The sequence below is a fragment of the Pteropus alecto genome, unplaced genomic scaffold (assembly GCF_000325575.1).
Source record: "Pteropus alecto unplaced genomic scaffold, ASM32557v1 scaffold17, whole genome shotgun sequence".
NCBI lineage: Eukaryota > Metazoa > Chordata > Mammalia > Chiroptera > Pteropodidae > Pteropus > Pteropus alecto.
The window spans coordinates 8,738,088-8,745,163 of NW_006440645.1; the positions used below are offsets into that span (position 1 = coordinate 8,738,088).

General features: G+C 33.4%; 1 pseudogene; it reads right to left on the reverse strand.

Moving 5' to 3' along the window:
• Positions 1–6,193: 6,193 nt before the first annotated feature.
• LOC112484684 lies at positions 6,194–6,312 on the reverse strand (annotated as a pseudogene).
• Between the last annotated feature and the right edge of the window lie 764 nt (positions 6,313–7,076).

The window sequence follows — 7,076 nt, forward strand, 5'->3', positions numbered from 1 at the left end:
AAGAGGAAAAGGTGATTTGATGATAGAAGCAGAGATTAGAGATGTGTTTTGAATATGGAGAAGGAGCACAAGCAAAGGCCAGGTAATGAATTTCCCTTTCGAAGCCTCCAGAAGGAAGCAGCTAATTTGGCTTTTGTCTGGTGTATCTGATATCAGAATTTGGACCTGTAGAACTGTAAGATAATGCAAGTGTGTCGTTTCATACCAATAAATTTGTGATAATTTGTTACAGCAGAATCAGGAAACTAATACAAGCATGAACCCTTACCCTGAAATGCCTCACTGGAATCACAAATCCTTAACTTCAGCCCTGTGAGGTTATCTTAGGCTCACTCATTAGCATTATAAATTTGATCGATGTTATTGTTCTGATGCCCACCTCTAATACATATGATCTATTTGCATTAAAGTCACTTTTCTTTGATTCTAGTACAATCTGCAACCCAACTTGGAGTTAAAAAATGTGTAACTCCATGCTCAGTGAAAGACCATATAACCCAAGTGATTCCTTTGGAAAATCGCTGAATTTATGTATAATAATGTAATTGTTTCTTTCTAAAATTTTAACGAGTCACATGCTTAGATTTGAATTTCAAAAATATAGCTTCAGCATCAGATCCAAAAATAAAATAACAGATGAAAAATGGTAGGAAGACCATTTTCCTACCATTTTTTTGAGCAGGACACTAGATTACAAATGAGAATTGTAATGCACATAGACATACTCTAAAGGTGTTTTGGATCCAGAATCAACAGTCTCTGATTGGATTATTGGGACATTGGAGTCAAAGATAATTCTGAAATTTTTAACTTGGTCAAGTGAGTAGCAACTGAGCTACGAAATACATATGTAGGAACAGGTGTACAGTTTTGAATATATTTAGTTTTAGATTTCCGTTGGACATTTTGCAGAGACTGATATTTAAAAATGAAAATGAAATGCAGTTTTGCCCGTGTGCCAATATGGATCGTGAGGTGAGGGAAGCCACTGTTCTGGAAGGAAAGGAAAGAGTTCTCATTTCAAACTCTTAGGAAACATACACTTTGAAGACTCTGTGTGTAGAAATGAAAGAGGATGAAAATTAAAAAAACTGAAATGGAAAAGCATAAAGCGATGGTGATGTTGAATCCAAAGGAAGAATTTTCTATGGTCTGTCCACTCTTCATATCGGAGAGTGAGAGAGTAAAGGCTAGGTGCATGCGAAGCAGCATTAACATTCTAGATTAGATCACAACTCATAACTCCATAGATGCTTCCCCCCAAGGTTTGCGTTAATAAGATAAAAAAAAAATTAGGATGTCATAGGAATGTGTAGGTTAAAAGGATATGAATTTTCAGCAATCTATAAACGTTCAATATGTCTGCCCTTTTTTACTTTAGGGTATGCTAAATGTTATGTTTTTGTAATGATATTATAGCAAGTGCACATAAACCTGCCCTTCAACTATTATGAGGCTTATTATAATTTAAAAAAATTCTCAGCCATTTGGTTTCCTGGTTTCTGGTTAGAGGCTAGGAATTTTTACTCTTTAGAAAATGAAATCAGAAGAGATGAAACTCATTTATATACAGTAGAAACAAGGATCCCAGTTGATCAATGAAATGTGAAGTTTCTGATGCAATCATGAAGAAAAGGACATTTAGAAAGGAAAGTGTTTTCTGTTTTCTGAGTACCCTTAACTTTGGGCAGTCACTGTGGTCCTGACTAGTATGATTATTCATCTCTATTTTGATAAAAATATTTTGCCAGACTCAAATTTGAATGAAATCAGAAGGCATTCTAAAATTCCTATTTCTTTACTTCAGATTTCATAGATTCTTTGACTTGATCAACAAGTGACAAAAATTACTTTTTCTTGAGTTTTATTCACATATGAAGTTTCATTTCAATGGATCCTGCTCTGAACTAAAGACAATTTTTCCTACCAACCATAACTCATTCTAACTTGAGCTGTTATAAAAGATAAATCAATGTTAATTAATCTCCCCATGAGTATAAAAATGGGATTTTTCCCACATTTTTAGCATATTATCACCAAACTTCTTATCTCCACGTGTAATAGATTTGTATCACATTTCCAATATTGAATTATGGAGCTCTAAGTAGGCAAACATTTCTCAACATCATTTCTTCTTCTCACCAATAATTTGGGTAATGGTGGCCTTGGGTTCATTTAGGGGTATATGGTGATTCTCTTGGAGACTTTATTAATTTTTCCATCAAGGCCCGTATAATGCCCAAATCACTGGTTATATGATTTTGATAAGTGGCTCCTTCCATAAGATATTCAGATACATACTTTACTGATTTAGAAAATGTTGATGGGTCCAAATAGAGTGGGTGATCACTGAAGAGCATCTCTCTTTGGCTTCCAAGAAAGTTTTACAGAGATTCTTGGTTTCCTTTTCTGTCTCACATTCTGGTAAGAAGACACACTCCAAATGGCCATGGGTCTGTCCCTGCCTCTGACAAGGAGGGTGGGCCACTGGTTTGTTGTGACAGCTGCTGTCATCTGGTGTTATAAATTCCTTACCTATATGAGGCCACTGGGGAGAAAATATAACCCTTCTATGAACACTTCAGGCTTTCATGTCAAACAGATCTCTTCAAATTCAGGATTCACCAGTAACCACTCATGTAAATTTTGGGGAAATATTATATTTTGTGAACATCGATTTTGTCATTTGTAAATGGGGTCGGTAGTACTTACACATAAATAGTTTTGAGGTTTACGTAACATAATGAAAATAAAGTGTTTGAAATAGTTAATACAACTCGGCTTAAAATATGAATTGCTTATGATTCATTTGATATGCATAATGTATTTGTAAAGATAATCATATAGTTGGATATTAGAAATAGAAAGTGTTTGGGAGCAAGAGGTTTAATCTCTCGAACCTCCCCCTCCCCACCCATTTGTGATTCACTTTAAAATAACTAAGACAATGGGAGTTTAAGATATTTATCAGATTCCTAAATTAAGTCTCATGAAACAACAAGGCCCTAAAATAGTAAAATGCCTTATTAAATACAAATTCATCATAATCAGGAGTTTAACAAAATTATGCTCCCACTGTTGAATATTCTAAGCAAGTGATTAAATATTCTTGGCATTAAGTAGTCTATTTAAGGGCTTATGTTTCAAGAAACAAATTTTTAATTTCAATTCTTCCACAAACTACAACTAGGTGACTCATCACTGCTGCCCCTGCTTCTTTATTAATAAAACGTTAATTAAAAATGCCTTACCTTACCTAGAGAATAAATTAGTAAAATATAGTAAAAATTCTTTTGAATTTTAGACTTAAGGTTATAGAAAGTAAAGTCTGTGGTATTAATACAGTCTAAAATTGCTGAATTTCAAATTTCATAATTTTTTTTTAATTAAAAACCTATTGTGGATAATAGAAAGTATTTCACTAAAACAGTATTAATTTTAGACTTAAGGTTAAGAAAGTAAAGTCTGTGGTATTAATAAAATCCAAAATTGCTTGAATTTAAAATTTATAATTTTTTTTTAAATTAAAAACCTATTGTGGATAATAGAAAGTATTTCACTAAAACAGTATTGTCATTTTAATATTCAGTGATGGTGTTAACAGACAGCATCACCTAACTACGGTTTCCTGTTCAGGAGAAGGATGAGCATCCTTTTCTTTATTTTTCAGGACTCTTAAAAAGCACTACTCGCGAGTTGAATTTTCTTTTAAGTCTAAAGAAAAAAAATCCTAATGGAAAAGTAAAATCACAACTTCTTGGCCTGAAACCATGTAACATTGTTTTTCAGGCAGGAAAAGAAGAAGAGTGAAAAATGTGATGAACTCTTAATACTATAAGCTTCTCTAACTGAGATGAGGTGGTAATTGCTTTTTATTTTTTTGTAACATCTTCTGGAAATGGTAATGCTTTCAAGTGAGGATCAAAGAGAATGACCTACATACGAAATAGATTGCAACGTGTAGTTACATTTTTCATCCTTTGTAATATGTTTCTTGCATCTATACTTCTAATAGGAAACACAGCATAATGCTCATCATTTTTAAAAATGAGTTGTCACTAAGGTCATATAGAATAGTTGGAAACTGGAAAAAAAAAATGATTTCAACCAATAGATGGATCAGTAGATGGTCAGCTCTTCACACATCACACTTGTACAGTTAAAAGAATCAAGACCAAAAACTCAGAACTATATATACATTTACATAGTTCTGAATTTTATAAATGTATGTATTATGTATGTTTGGATATATATGTGTATATATATATTATGTACATAAATTTCTGAATTTTATATGTACATACATGGATATATAAAATGCATGTATATCTATGCACACAATATATATCTATTCATACACGCATATATTATCTATTTCTGATGCAGTGTATGTGTTTGTGTGTGTGTGTCATCAGAAATGGGCAATTCTTCTAGGTTTTTTTACCCAAAAGATTTATTTAAAACAAAGGATTTCATATAAGGAGAAGTGATACAATGATACCGTTCTTGAGCTTACAACAAATGTTTGTTGATGTTTCCCCAGCACTAAATTTGGCCAGTCAGGAAGTGTACCTCAGAATATGGGAATTTTTCAGAAGGGAAGGTCTCTCTTGCCAACCCATTACAAGGCCATTTGTGCTATCTTAGTGTTATCAGCGTTAATGTAAACGTCATCAGTGTCATATTTCCTAATATACAAACTTTCTGGGAAAGCATTACCGTTAGATATTATTAGCTAACCTAATGCATCATGACAGTTAGCAGAAGAGACTGGATTTCTACGGAAAGTTTCAGCATCTAGGAACCAGCAGAGAAGGACTTCGCTGGTACCTGGAGAAAGGCAAACCACTTAAGTTGTGAATTTCCCAAGGGCTGTCCTTTTTTAATCCTTCCAACAACAACAACAAAATAATAATAATAACTGACACTAAGTGATGGTGCTCACCCTCTGATATCATTTGTAAATGTCCTTTATGGCAGAAGGCAAAAGAAAACCTCTTTAGTAATGGCCTGGGCAGGGTGAGTACATTGAAAATAGTCACATTTGTTTTGACTGAAAATGATTCATATCCTCTAAAGATATCCAAAGTGGTGTTCTATGGTTATAGCATCGCCCTTCTTTCAAAAGGTAAAATTAATTTCTTCATAGAGTCTAGATGTAGCCTTCTAGAGCCATTTCAGGAGGCCAGAATGAGCTGATGGATGGCTGCCGACATGCACTTAACAATTCTGGGACAAGAATAAAGAGCTATAAGGATCCAAAAGGAAATAGAAACAGATTAGTCAGTATGCTGGCAATGAAGGGAATTCTTCAATAAAGAGATAGCTGTGTTTTATTTTACATAACAGATTTATCTGTTCCATAGAGATTTTGATATACATTTCTCGAATATCTGTTTATTGAATCTTATTTGTCTTAAAATCATGATAAATTTGATATGTATTTCTATTAAAAGAAATAGTTTCTAATAAATCAACCTCAGCACAACAAACCACTGAAATAACTTAATGAAATGCCTATCCAATAGAAGAATAGTGTTCAAATAATACATTTTATATACAAAATATTGAAAAAAAACTTTCAATTGGAACTAGACTTAAATTTTAAAGGAAAACTAGCCCCCTCTCAGAACACAACGTCCTGAATCGAAGCTCTTCTGCTTCTGCTAAAACATCTTCCTACTGTTCTCCTACTCCACACGCTGGTCAGTCTTGCCCCAAGGGAAAATAATACTTTAGACATGAACCGATGAATCGGACTCAACTCAGAAGATGCTAAAAAACATACTGCTTGTCCAAACCGAAAATGCTTAAGCGCATGTGAAAATGCGCTTCACATTTACAAAAATTATCTGTTGAAGAATCTGAAAACTCGGCCTTTAGAGAACACGTAGTGCAGAAGTTCCTTGGTTTATTTATTATACGTAAAAGAGAGAGAGAGAAAAAGAAATAATTGAAAGAAAATACCAAAATAAATGCATTAGAATAAAATAAAGGGATGCTCAATAAACATGGGTTGACTAAATTATTTATTTTTAAATGTTTTAATATCTATGAATTCTTATCTTAGAATCTGCCTGTCTGTTTTAATTTATTTTATTTTATTTTTTTTTTAGGCGAGGCAGCCCTTGGTTGACCTCACAGATTGCAAGGACCTTGTCAGCTTCCAATCCCTTATTTTTTTTATTTTTTATGCTTACAGCACCTGGTCTTCCTAGGTGGTCTCCCATCCAAGTACTAACCAGGCCTGACCTTGCTTAGCTTTTGAGATCCGACAGGATCAAGCTTGTTCAGAGTAGCATGGTCGTAGACTATGAATTCTATATTATGAACACTCTAAAGAATTTCTACTTGTAATGCATGGTATATATTAATGCTTACTTTAATTAAAATACTATCAAATTTTTTTTGTGATAAAACCTGACAAGTATAAAGAAGTTTTAGCATTTCTAACGATGCCTTTTGTAGCCATAGGACATTTCTTTCTACCTAGAGGTTCTTATAACTGAAGATCTTTAGTTCGTACGTGAAAAAAAAATTGAATTTTTTAATTGAGATAAGTGTACAGATTTGCTGTTTTGATTTTTTGTTTCATGTTTTCATTTTAGCAGACAGTTTGAATATTTTTTGTATACCATGTTTGCCAAGAAAAAGCACAATATTCTTCATACAGATGCTAAAATTCTGTCTAAGGAGCTAGAAATCTGGAACTTCCGTTAGAAAAAGTAGAACCAGGACTATTTATGCAGATAAATAACTCTCTTCAGAAAGGCTTGCACAGATGAAGAAATCACCATTGTGAATTGGGTTCAGGATTTGGAGAAAGATCATGCTTTTGCTGATTCATTTGTATTCCTTCCCTTCAGGAGATAGATCTGGGAAGACAAATCTCATTATCTCTTTTTGGGCCATAACAGATATTTTCACATGCATGGAAATAAAGGTCCTATTTCTCCCAGCTGTAGGAAGTCTATTTGCTTTTTGGATTGTGTATTTGGATTCTAAACCACAACATCAGGGCTGAGAGAGATCTTAGATATCATCGAGGTTAACTTTGTTCTACAGAGAGAAAATGG